This window comes from Nanorana parkeri, unplaced genomic scaffold (genome assembly GCF_000935625.1).
Source record: "Nanorana parkeri isolate BGI_ZX_2015 unplaced genomic scaffold, ASM93562v1 scaffold1205, whole genome shotgun sequence".
Taxonomy (NCBI): Eukaryota; Metazoa; Chordata; class Amphibia; order Anura; family Dicroglossidae; genus Nanorana; species Nanorana parkeri.
In genome coordinates, this window is record NW_017307473.1 from 11,106 (window position 1) to 25,363 (window position 14,258).

Consider the following 14,258-nt stretch of genomic DNA (forward strand, 5'->3'; position numbering starts at 1 on the left):
ATATATATATATATATCTACTGTGTATATATATGGTCTCAATAAAGCAGGCCCTTCTCACCTTATCTCATTGCCTCACACAATTTTGCTAAAGTAAGCTAGTCCAACCTCCAACTTATATTAAAGGTTATGAAAGAGAATCGGGCCATCCGAAAGATATTTACACTCAACTGTAAGGCTTGAATAACTTCTGCAGCCCAAGAAGGAAGTTATAAGATCCTCACTCACTGGTATAGTTCCCCTTTGATACTTTGTAAATTTTCCCCTGTGCATCTAACTACTGCTGAGCATTTTGAGAGGGAGACTAGGATTGTGTTATATACAGTTTATGGTGGTCCTGTCCAAAAATCAAACATTTTTGTTCTCAAGATTTTGACACATATAAAGCTGTCATGGGCTTGGACATCTCTATGTCTTCAGAAAGTGCCATCCTTTCCATTCACCCAGGCTCTGTCTTGACAACAATGACAAAATGGATTTCTGAATTATCTCACTTCCACTTATGGAGGAATTGAATGTCAATTGCTGGATTGTTTACATGGGATCCTTGACATTTAAAGTGTATTTGCACTTTCGCAGCCAAATTGGGATAACTTATTTTTTATATCTGTTACATGTTCCCATTTACATAGCATAAGCTAAAAAAATTAGACATGTACATTTCGTTTTATTCTGAGTGCATATTTTTTTGAATTTACATCTGAATTTCCGAATTTGAACATGACCAAATGCGAACAAATCCAAATGTTCCTTTAAAGAAAATTTGTATCATGTCTGAATTTAGTTCAAAACTTAACCAAATCAGACACGTGACTGTTTTCTGGCCAATCAGATGTTTTTTTTTGCAGTTTAGGGGTTCCATTACAGGCACGGTCATGTGAGTTCCTGTTGTGGATCTTTTTGAAACGAAAATTCAGATGAATACGAAATCTGAATAACGAACCTAATCAAATTTGTGATCCGAAATCTGAAAAACAATAGAAATAAAAACCAGAATCGATCCATAACAAAACAAAACACATTTTTTGTGGGGTTACATGTCTAAAGCACTATTTTAAAAAAATGTTTGTAGTTTAAATTGCTTTTATTTGGGTTAGGGTTTCTTGGCTTCTTAAGGGTTACATTTCTACCTGCTTCTCCTTCTTTGTAATGTTAGGAGGAGTTGTGAGGGTGTGTGGTTTGTTCATTTTAATATGTAAAGTAGATTTGAACACTGTCTGACCTAACAAAGGATTACAACTCTGGCTCGTGTATTGCATGTTAATGAAGTTAACAAGAGGAACACAATCCTCAAATTTCAGTCGTAATTATTTCTATAAAGACAGATCACTGTGAAGGTGCTCAGAAAAAGTCCTGGATTCAGCCTGCAACGAAACGTCTAAATTATATAAAATATTAAGCTGTGTGATGGGAACACACAACAAACATATTTAGAGGGGTTTTCTCAAATTTGAATGCAAAAGTGGAAATATACTTTAAAGAAACCCTGATGTAGACAGTAATTTACGCAAAATCTTGGGAGCACTTTCCCTTTCATCGCTGGGCACCTAGTATTACCCCCCTCCTGCTTTTCCTCTGTCTGCCCCATATATCTTTCCTATTTCCTTCCCACTTTCCCTGTCTTCTTTCTTTTGTCTCATTGTCCACTCCCTCTGCTCATTACTTGCCTTACAGCTGGTAAGGAGAACATTGCACTGCTTTTCCTCTGCTAGTCCAACCTTAACCAATGAAACCTTAATAAATCCTCTTTATTACAATGGTATATTGCATACTGTGAATGTCATCCCCATGTAGCTTTATGTTTTTCATCTATGTCATATGTGGGGACTGTGCCCCCTTTCGAACCTAATCGATATATCTATAATATCTTTTCCTAAGAAAACTAAAAAAAAAAATTATTCTTTAAAAGTTTACTGCTTGTTATCCAATTGTTATAGAAAAATACAGAAAAAAGTCCAGCCGCACACTGCAAACTTTGCTGAAGAATTTATTGTAGCACACAGGTACACATCATCCTGTTATAGATCCCCTTCACACATTTCGCCCAATAATGGACTTAATCATAGATGAATCTACCTCACAAATAGAATGTGGTATCTATCTATCTATCTATCTATCTATCTATCTATCTATCTATCTATCTATCTATCTATCTATCTATGTAAATGTCAAGTTGAGTTCTATTATCTTACAGTAGATAGATGTACTGCTTGGTTGAGCCATTTTGCTATTAAGCTGATATAAATATGCAACACAATTAAATGTGCTGCAGGAAGCACTCTTTATGCTCTCATTTACTAATTTCCTGATAAGGTAGAAGAGAAATTCAGTGTCGCAGTTCCTTCCTTGCAGCATTCAACAGGAACAAAAAGTGTTGCTTCGTCACTTGGGGATTAAGGAATTTTTCCTTGAAATTAAAGCCTTTGAGAGTTCAAAGGATAGATCATTGACGTTCTAAACCTGCTCTGTTTTCCTCTGACTAAATGGCCTTGAATTATTTTCCTGTGATAAACCTTTACATTGTTTATATATAATTATATACAAAAATAGATAGATAGATAGAAGTTATTGGACAACTTGCAATTTAAAAAAAACTGTTTTCATTTGCAGTATTAAAAAGGTATACAAGCATACATACTGTTACATTGTCAGCATGATGGAGAAGAATAACGTTTAAATACAGATGTACAATGTTGTCAGCCGACATGTAAAGTGCAATATTCCATTTTTGTTTTACCATAAAGTAAAACTGGATTAACTCTGAACAACCATGGTTTCATGGGATGTGTACAATGCCTTGAAATGTGTCAATAAAGGATTATTTTACCCAAAATTGGAGACCTTGATCCAATGTTTATGAGTGTTTATGAGTGTGTATGAGGTGCTATAAGGTGTGTTGTGGTGACTGAGGGAGAGGTATTGTAAGCTTCTCTGCAGCCCAAGGCTTGGATCTCAACTGCGGGGATGCGTACGGTTTAGTCAGTGGTCGGTCTCGTAGGTACTCTCTCAATTGCTTAGAGATGTGTATGAGACCGGTAACATCATTTAACCGTGAAAGGAAATGGTGGTATGCAGGACGTATGACACCCTGGCACGTATCACTTAACTTTAGACTCTTGCCCCTATGGGTGAGGGTCTGCACAGCAACGTAATTGAGGTGAGACTGATTGCTCCCTGTGGTGATGGTAGACAGTGTATATGAGTACAACAATGGTGTATCCTAGGTGTGGGAAATGTCTCTCACAGTTGTAGTAATTTATTCTATCATTATAAACTGTAAGTTTGAGTCCATGACAACCATTGGGTTAGCGCACAGCAGGGTGCCACTAGGATACTTGCGGTTTGTGGTTGTCTCAGCGAGGAAGTCCCTGAGGGTTTCTCAGTAGCGATGCGGTGAATTCCTGTTCAGGGTGTTTAATGGTTCCCGTGCTGGCTGGTGAAGAACTCTCTTGAGCAGTCCCAATCAGTAGGGATTCGGAACAACGGGGTGGAACCAGGTTCCAGTATCAGGTCTGCAGCAGCAGGTTGTACGACCTGGTCCTGTGTGAGGTCTGCAATAACAGAGTGTGAATCGTCAGCATTCACTGGTACACACAGTAGGACGCTGACGGTTCGTTTGGCCGTGGCTTAAGGAGCCTGTTGCGCGTGTGCCGTGGCGGGAGGAGCTAATGCACGTCATGCGCCGGAGGGAGCTGATGATGCTCGTTGTGCGCGTGCGCCGGAGGGAGCTAATGATGCTCGTTGTGCGCGTGCGCCGGAGGGAGCCGCTGAGGTCCGTCGTGTGTGTGCGTGTGCCCAGATCGCAGCCCCGGGATGGTACCAAGTAAGTCCCTTACATTACAGGTATGCATGAAAATGTCAAGAACCGGATTTGTTCGTATTCACAGTAATGGTATCCACCCAGTCTGTCCATTTTTTTTGTTATTTAGCAGGGCAGCTTCTGTTTTCATATGTCATTTTTTTTAGAAGTAATATCTGCTCTACCATCCTTTTCCATTCGTAGAGTATTAATGGCTGAGTGGTTTTGCAGTGGAGAGCAACAATCTTTTTCTCGTAATAGTACAATTAGTTGTTTCTTTGTAGAGCTCACAATTATGCATTGGTAACGTAAAAACAACTTAATCTAAAAATAAGAAATATTTTAATGTAATAAAATGACCATATACTGCTGTAAATGTTTTAAGTCTTGACAGTGCAAGAGAAAATACTATCAGACAAGTTAATATCACATAGTCACATGTGTTTTGGTCTTGTACAGACCTTGACTTTCTGTTAGATGATGAAGTCAAGGATTAACTTAAGTTAAACCACCACTAGGTCTTTGAACTCAGCAGCTTTTTTACAGAGGATGTAAAACTTCTGCCATTAAGTACATATGGCATACTGTATCGGAAATGATAAAACCGCCATTAGTTCTAAACTTTATCCATAATTTTAAAGCACAGTTCCAGCCACAACTTTTTATTTAGTTGTTGATACAGTGGTAAAGGATTAGAACCCTTTTTAAGATTGTAAATGCAGTCTGGGTTGTTATTGGGGAGCACCATTGTCCTGAAGACACAGTAAAGGGAAATCTCTTTTGTTCCTCTTTGCTTCTCAGCAATTGTCAACAGTTGTAAAAGTGCCAGCTTGTGTGGCAAGTTAAAGGAGAACTATGCGGTTAAGGCTTTTCCCCATAGTTGTCCTTAGTGTAACGGGAGGACACAAGAGCCAGCTGTACCCGCCCCCTCCCCCATCCGTTCTGCCAGTCAACGCTGGCAGATCGGAGCGGGGAATCCAGCCCCTCCCCTGTCACGGCAGAGAGCCGTGACAGGATCGAGAGGTGTGCGAACGCCGGTATGTGTTCGCTCACCTCCCGATCTACTGAGCCGATCTGTGACAGTCTCATTGTCATAGGTCGGCTAGAACTATGAGGTGAGTGAAAAGCACTCGCCTCATAGTTCTGTAATGGATGTGGTTAAGCATGATTATGACAAAATGCCTATCTCAATAGATCAATTGTAATATATATGTTAATTTGCTTTTTGCTTGTTTGCCTTCCTCAAAACCTTGCTCAGAAATTGGTGCTAAGCACCCCCCCCCAGATCCGAAGTACGCAGCAGAAATAGGAACCAAGTTGGCGCCTCCTCTTCAGACAACGCACCCAAGACGAAAGATATAAACATCTATAAACATCTTGGCAGGAAGTTATGCAGAAATGGATCTAACCAATGATAAACTAGAATATATAAACTAAAATACTTTTCTGCAATGCTACGCTCAAATATACACGTCCACCTGTTAAATAAAAACCCTGAAAAGGGGAACAATAAAGCAGAAGTGATTTTAACACCGACTGAGTTGGCGTGATTTCATTTTATCTCCGAGAGTATACTCTATTGAATCAGGCCAGGCGGCAGATATAAGTACGGAGCCTTGATCCGATCTAAATTTGGAACCGAGTCCATAACAGTTTTCCTTTAAGTATAAGGTAGACCATTTACTCTGTTTTTTTGTAGATGGTTGGAGAGCTCTTTTTTGGGTTAGAGAGGATGCGTGTGATGATGATGGTGGCAAATGTAAATATGGTAGCAAAATAACTTGAATCACTTTTAATGTATGTGCATCTGCCAGGTGGTAACTGGTTGGATCCACAGCAACCTCTGACATACACACATGCTAGTTAACTAATTTCTACACACAGACACTTTTCTCTCAATGAGTGTCTTTCATTTGGTAGATATTCCTACAGATCCATCAATAAAATGTGTCTACAAAAACTAAATAAAAAAAACCCACTGTCACTACTGTGAGAAGGCCCTTCCCCCAACCCACTGATACTTTCTCACCTTTCCAGAAATCCTCTGCCGCTCCTGCCTCCAGCTCAGCTGGGTTACAAAATAACCAGTGCTTCTGGGTATGGGGAAGCATGTGACCTTCTCCCATGTGACGCTGATTGGGTCTTGCATTCATTAGTAGGCCCGGGCACTTTTGCATTACATAGGGTGACACATTACCATGCTTTCTATGGTTCAACATCAGTTACAACCAGGTATTTGGGTGCTAGCTGTGATGAAGGAAAGAGCAGTGGGGATCACTCAGGAGGTTAGTATCAGTCAGCTGGAGTGTGGGGTTTGAGAATAAGTTGCTGTTGTAGTGCATTTTACTGCAAAACCAACTATTGTGCAATAACTGGCCATGTTGCCAGTGTGGTAAATAGAGGACATTCTCAGACTGCCATTTTGTTTGCACTTACCAGCAAAGCTGATACTAGTTAACTATTAACATCTTTTACTCTGAAACAAAAAGGGCATTTCATAATAGTAACTGTTATTCTTATCTTCTCATGGTGCCAAAACTTGTCTCTTCCAACTTCCGGTGCATTCCCATTGGTGGGTGATGCGGCACATCTGTAATACTTCTTATGACAAATGATGGAACTCAGATACGGAAATCTCTTAAACAAACTTTTACTTCACGATAATGACAGTGTCTATAAATAAGGTTATCTCAATAGTAATGTTTGCATCACATCACCAGCAAATTAATTAATTTATACTGAATGAGCATCTCACAGTTGACATAAATCCAATGTTCACTTCACATAACAGGATTGAAAGGAATATGTAAAGAAACAGTTGTAATGTTATCCTCACATCACAAGGTGAATGTTTGAAGTCAATGAGTAGTAGTAGTCAGGTGTAATGTTAACTTCACATCACAAGATTTAGCAATAGCTTGAAATAGCTTGTAGCAGCAGAGGGCATGTGTATTGCTGGATTAACAGCACAAGTTTAAAATGGTTGTGTGCATATCATCAGCTGCATTTAGGCCTTGTTCACACCAAGCGCGTTCCAGGAGCAGAGCAGTTACAGACCGGAGCAAAACTGCGTCCAATGTATTTCTATGGTATTTTTAGCTCCAGTTCACATCGCAGCATTCTGTTCCAGAGCAGATCCAGAGCAGGTCAAAAAACTGCAGCAGGCCCTATTTTACCTGCTCTGGAACGCATGCAAACGCATCAAAAACACATGCAAACACCCTGGGACGCACTGAAAGCCCTTTTTAAACTAAAAAAAAAGATTTTTTTTTTATACCAAAAACGGCCCGGAAGGCATCAAAAACGCGGCACAAAACACGGCACCATCCACTGCACTGTGTGTGCAGAAACTCATGCAGATCTGGTCTGCATTTGGTGTGAACAAGGCCTAAAGGTGCCCATACACTCCCGCGATCGTACGAGGATCGAGCAGTGTGAACGGAGACGTGCGACCGTTTCTACTGTACGGTCGCACGCCTTCCGTCGAACCAGCATGTTCGAAAACCAGCCGGGAATCGTACGATTCTCGGCTGGTTAGAACGGTGCTCGGAAGACAAATGCTGAACGGGCCGGTGTGCGCACGTGCACACTGCCCGTTCAGCATTGCGGTCATCGGAAGCCCGCCCCTCAGGGGGACGGGCTTGCGATGATCGAGAGTGCGATCTGCCTGTCCAAGATAGGCAGATCGTACGTTTTTTTAAATCCCTTTACAACCATCGCAAGACTAAGGTCTTGCGATGGTTGTACAGTGTATGGCCACCTTTAGGCTGCTGTAGTGAATCCTCCAGACTGTGGCTGATTGCTGGCTGTGGAAGCTGAAGTGCAGTGTCTGAAAAATAAAGGACATTTATATTTATTAATTAATATTAAAGGAAGGAGAAACAACTTAACATTCTTTTCCCTTGAAAATGTCTTACATTCAAAATCAGAAACCATTAAATGCCAACAAAAAGACCCATAGACTTGCACTGGCTGTGTGCTGAATTGAATGTAGCAAATATCAACCAATATGGAATTATTGCTCCAACAGCAACACAGACAAATATAAAAATAAAATTGCCTGTTATAGATGTTTCCTCAATTCCTGCCTAGTGTTAGCAGGAAGTAAGAGTAAGTGTCTTTAACGATTACCTGGATAGCAGTAAAAACCAAACAGAAGTGCTAAACCTTCCACACTATCCAAGACTAGAAAAAAGATTTTGGCTTAACATACTCTTTGAAGTATAACTAAGAAACAAAACTGGTCATGTTCTGATTTTTAGCAAAAAGACACAAAGGCTAAGAAAGCTGTTACCAAGGTGGGAAGCAGGACCATGTATATTGTAAAAGAACCTGCAAACATTGTAAGACAAAGGGGAAGGCGGTCTACAAAATTAAAGCAGGTATATAATTTTATTAAACCATTTGGTTTAACAAGATTCCCAAATATCTTTAATACTAGGGGCCCCTAGTATTAAAGATATTTGGGAATCTATGGATGGTAGAGGGGTGAGGTGTTAGTGGGTCTGGGAATCATTAGTCCGTTGGTATTATGGAGCATCATGGTTTAACAAGGCAAGATCACTTGAACCTCCATCCTCTAATGTAACAATGAGCAGTTGATTTATACTTAAGCTATTGATATTTTCCCCACATAATGGAGAATATGTAGCAAATAAGCTCTACAATATACAATGTACACCTACAGTATAATTAAAAAAAAAAGGTAAAGGACTGCGACAATTTTATGGTGAGAGGGTGAATCACACAGTGTGACTGGCATGGTTCTACATTTCACCTTCTTACTATTTTTATACAACCAATATTTCATGTTAAACCTGTGAAACGTGTTGTAAGCCCCAATCAGAAGATGTGTGTTTTCCAATTTGCTGCAAAATGATGCAACGTCAGTGCCGAGACTCACAGGGTTGGCTGTTTTGCAGTCATGTTCTGTAATTCTTTTGTGGCAAGAGCCTCAGTGGCTTTATGTTTAGTTGCATGTGCGCAAAAACTTGTAAGCTCAGAAATGCATATGTGCTTTTTCCAAGCCCATAATTATCTATATGAGGAGTTTTAATACTACATATGCTGTATAAGGCTGGGCACACACCTTACAACCATCGCAATACTTTTGTCTTGCGATGTTTGTAAGGTACTTAAAAAAACGTACGATCTGCCTATCTTGCATAGGCAGATCGTACTTGCGATGATCGCAAGCCACGCCCCCTGAGGGGCGGGCTTCCGATGACCGCAATGCCGAACGGGCAGTGTGCGCTTGCACACACCGGCCGGTCCGGGTTTTATCTTACAAACATGCTACACACCCGCCGAACATCGTACGATGCTCGGCGGGTTTTCAAACATGTTCGTAAGTACTACCTTACAGTAGTAGAGGTCGCACGGCTTCCACACACCTTACGATAATCGTATGATCGCGGGATTTCCCACGACTATCGTACGATTATCGTAAGGTGTGTGGGGACCTTTAGTGATGCAGGTAAAAGTAATTTGAGTCGCCAGCCCAAACTTCATCTTTTAAGGGTAATACATTAGAAAACAATGGCCTATTCATTGGATGTGCAAGAACATTAAGTAATTGGATGATAGTACCTTAGGTGTTAATCCAAATGTCTGCTAAGAAAAGGTTATGTTTAATGGTTGTACTTTTCAGCCTAATCAGAATGTACTCCTAAAAGCAAAGGTACATGTGCCCAGGATGTTCTCCTAGGAGCTCAGGAAGTTGTCGCATATGTTAATTCAATCTATAATAATCTGTCCTAAATATCCTGTTGTTCTTAAGCCTCCAAACATTTTTTCTTTTGCTTAAGCTTTTGCTTAATCATTTGTGGTTAATTTAAAAAAAGTAACAGTCTGACAAAAAAACAACAAGTTAGATACTAATAGAAGTAAAAACAAGAGCAAGAAACATTTGTACAAGTAAATGCTGTAAAGGCTGTAACCTTGACAAGAGATTTGTTGAGTTATACAAATAGAGAAAAAAGCTTCCTAGAAAAAGATCTTTATACTTCTCTGAAACGAAATTTCCAAGCATGTTTCCCAAGGAAGTCATGAAGGAAACGCGTTCACATCTTGTTTATACAATAGACTTTTTTTTTACTACTAAAGGATTTACTATAAAAAGTATGTGTAACATTTTGAGGATGTGACATAGATATTACGGATGTTTTTGTTAAAAAAAAGTTTGGATCACAGTGTTCAAAGAAAGTAAATTTTCCTTGTTCATTTACTGGATATGTTTGTAAATGCTAAATAAAAGGCTGTGTTCCAGTTACTAGATGCAATATGCGCTCTTCTTTCAAGGCAAGCAGATAAAGCAGTTGCTTTGAAATTCATATCTATAAAATGGAAAACGTTTATGGACCATCTGTTTTTGAACCACAAATTACGTTTGACATAAACCCTACGGTTGTGGCCAAATGTTTTGAGAATTGCACAAATATTACTTTTCACAAAGTCTGCTGCTTCAGTGTTTTAAGATCTTCTTGTCAGATGTGACTGTGGTATACTGAAGTATAATTACAAGCATTTCATTAATGTCAACGGCTTTTATTGACAATTACATTAAGTTTATGCAAAGAGTAAATATGTTCGTCACCAAACTGTTCTTGAATTATTGGGAGAAGTTGCTCCTGGAGAATGTTTTTGCACCATTCTTTATTCATGGCTGTGTTCTTAGGCAAAATTGTGAGTAAGTCCACTCCCTTGGCTGAGATGCAACCCCACACATGAATGGTCTCAGGATGCTTTACTGTTGGCATGACACAGGACTGATGGTAGCGCTCACCTTTTCTTCTCCAGACAAGGTATTTTCCGGATGCCTCAAACAATCGGAAAGGGGATTCATCAGAGGAAATGACTTTACCCCAGTCCTCAGCAGTAGTGTTGGGCTGCATGTTCGAATCGAACGTGATTTCGACTCGAACATCGCTACTTTGTGTGTTCGCCGAACTATAAGGGCGTTTGGCGGTCTGCAATGCGCTTGTGAAGCCCTAATTGGCTAAAGGCTTGCACCTGACCATAGGTCAGATGCAAAACTTTGCCCAATCAGGGCTCAGTACCCTGTAAAGGTGCCCATACACCTGATGATGATCGTACGATAATTGCGGGTGATCCCGCGATTGTACGATAATCGGCAGGTGTATGGGCAGCGTGCAACCGTATTTACTGTACATTCGCATGACTTTCATCTTACGAGCATGCTAGAAAACCCGCCGTAAATCTTAAGATTTTCGGGCGGGTTGGTAGCACGATTGCAAGACGAAAGCCACACGGGCCGGTGTGCGGAAGCGCACACTGCCCGCTCAGCATTGCAATCATCGGCAAGCCCTCCCCTCAGCGGGGAAGGCTTGCAATGATCTCAAGTACCATCTGCCTGTCCACGATGGGCAGTTCGTACGGAATTTGAATCACCTTACAACCATCTCACAACAAAAGTCGCGCGATGGTTGTAAGGTGTATGGGCAGCTTAAGAGCCATGATTGGGCAAAGTCATGATGACTTTGCCCAATCATGGCTCACTGCTAAGTCCCAGGAGCACACTATATAAGGCTGCTTACACTGCAGCCCTATGTAGTATGTTGCTGGAGTTAAAAAAAGAGAGGTTATAGCAGAGTTATATATCAGAGTTCTATAGTGACATGCTGCTGGAGGATGCACAGCAATTACAATGGTCTGATGTTGGCTCTGATGATGATGAGGTCACTGACTCTACTTGGTTGCTTGATCGAACAGAGGAGGAAAGTGAGGAGGAGGCACAACCTCAACAAGGCAGTATGTCCTCCAGGGGCAGCCGTAAGAGCAGCCACCCCATTGCATCAGAAGGCAGAGCTGCACAGGTGCAGGGCACGGTTGTCTTCCAGCACACTTCCAGGAACTCAGCTGTTTGGGTGTTTTTCAGCACATGTGCAGAAGACCGCAGCATTGCTATTTGCATCCTGTGTCTCAAGCGGATCAAGCGTGGCAAAAACATTAAACACTTGTGTACCACGTGCTTGAAGAGACATCTGACCACCTGCCACGCAGCCCATTGGCAACAGCACCATAGAAAGGGCCACACATCTCCTCGCTCCTCATCTGTAATCTCTACCCCCCCATACCATGTCAACAACCTCCACTGAGAGGGATGATGGTATAGCAATGGGTGTCACAGATCCTTCCACCAAATCTGCCAATAGCCCACCAGCTGTAGATTTTAGCAGTCAAATTTCGCTGATCCAGCTGCTGCAGCGGAAAAAAAAATACTGTCCCACCCATCCACATGTTCAGCGTCTAAATGCCAGCTTGGCCAAATTGCTAGCTTTACAACTGCTGCCTTTCCATCTGGTGGACTCTGCCCCCTTCCGTGAGTTTGCAGAATGTGATGTACCACAGTGACAGGTTCCCAAAACACTATTTCTTTTCACGTAAGCCCATTCCGGCTCTGTACCAGCATGTGGAAGGCAATGTTTTAGCCTCATTGGAGAAGGCAGTCAGCAGCAAGATCCACATTACCGTTGACACGTGGTCTAGTAAGCATGGTCAGGGACGTTATATTTCCTTCATGGCACACTGCGTAACTCTGCTTGCAACTGGGAGGGATCCAGGATGGGGTTTCGTGCTGGAGCTTGTTCAGCCACCACACCTCCAAAAACCTGATAATCTGAGATCTGTCTGCTCCCCCCCTTCTCTTCATCCTCCACAATGGCCTCTTCTGCAGAATTGTCTAGTGAACCAGCAGTTCACTGTAAGCGTTCAAGGGTCTATGCAATGGGTCAAGCAAAAAGATGCCATGCAGTGCTTGAACTGGTTTGTCTAGGGGGACAGGAGCCACACCGGGGCAGAGATTCTGTCAGCTCTGCAGGGGCAGGCCCAGAGGTGGTTAACACCACGGCAGCTCGAGCCATGATTGGTTGTATACGGCAATGGCAGCAACCTTCTCTCCGCCCTATGCCTGGGAAAGTTGATGCATGTACCATGCTTGGCACATGTCCTCAATTTGATGGTACAGCGCTTCTTAAACAGGTACCCAGGGCTGCAAGATCTTCTGAGGCAGACCAGAACGGTTTGCAGCCATTTCAGGTGCTCATTCCCAGCCAGTGTTCGTCTGGCTGAAATTCAACATTAATTCCACCTGCCTACAATCCGTCTGATTTGTGACATGCCCACCTGGTGGAACTCCACTTTGGCAATGCTGCAGTGGCTGCATAAGCAGCAGAGGTCCATCAACGAGTACCCGTGTGAGTATGGCACAAGGACAGGCTCAGGGGACCTTGGCTTTTTCCCCCATGTAAGTGACTGCTGATAAAGGATGCATGCACTGTACTGTCACCATTTGAGGAGGTGACAAAGATGGTGAGCCGTGACAATGGATGCATCAGTGACACTATCCCTCTTGTGTTCCTGCTGGAGCATACTCTGTGGGGAATTATGGATAGGGCACTGGAGGCTGAACAGCGGGAGGAAGATGAGGACTTCCTTACCTCTCAAGGCCCCCTTTATGCAGAAACCAATCCTGCGGGTCTGCAGATCACACAAGAGGAAGAGGAGGATTATGGCAGCCGTGGGGGCATTGAAGCAGGGGATGACATAAGGCAGTCTTCAAGGGAGGGTTTTCTGTCCCCAGAAACCCAAGGAGTAGTACGTGGCTGGGAGGAGGTAGTGCACGATAGTGTCATGCTCAGTGACCCTAAAGACTCAGAATTGCATGCCTCCTCAAACTTACAGTGCATGGGCTCCCTTATCCTGCAAAGCCTGAGAAAGGACCCCAGGATTTGTGGTATCAAGGAGAGGGATCATTACTGGTTGGCAACTCTTCTTGATCCACGTTACCAGTGTAAAGTAGCAGAGCTCATCCTGCCCTCACAGAGGGAGCACAGGATGAAACAACTTGAGGATGCTTTGAAGAGAAACTTGTGTAACACCTTTCCAGACACTGGTAGGTTACCAAGTCATGAAAGAGGTGCTTCTGACACTTCGGTTGGTCAAAGGAAGAGCAGTGGAGAAAGGTCCGCCTGACTGATGCCTTTAGAAATGTTTTCAGTCCTCAGCGCCTAGGGATGTTAACTTTAGGCACCCATCGGCAGCGTCTGAATCATATGGTGCAGGATTACCCAAGGGCAAGAGCAGACATGGAGAGTTTTCCATTAGACGATCCACTGGCTTACTGGGTCGTGAGAATAGATCACTGGCCAGAACTTAGCCAATAGGAGCTACTGGGCTGCCCTGCATCCAGTGTGCTTTACGAAAGGACGTTCAGTGCTGTTGGAGGTTTTGTGACAGATAAAAGAGTGCGTCTGTACACAGACTCCGTTGACTGGCTGACATTTATCAAAATGAATCAGTCCTGGATAAGCAGCAGCTATTAATCTCCTGATGCAGATGTCACCGAATAAATTTGTCGGTGATCTCTGCAAGACTGCCTATGCTGCCTAAAATTGTGGACCCTGGGTACCTGGATATTCAATCTTTAAGTAATGTTTTCT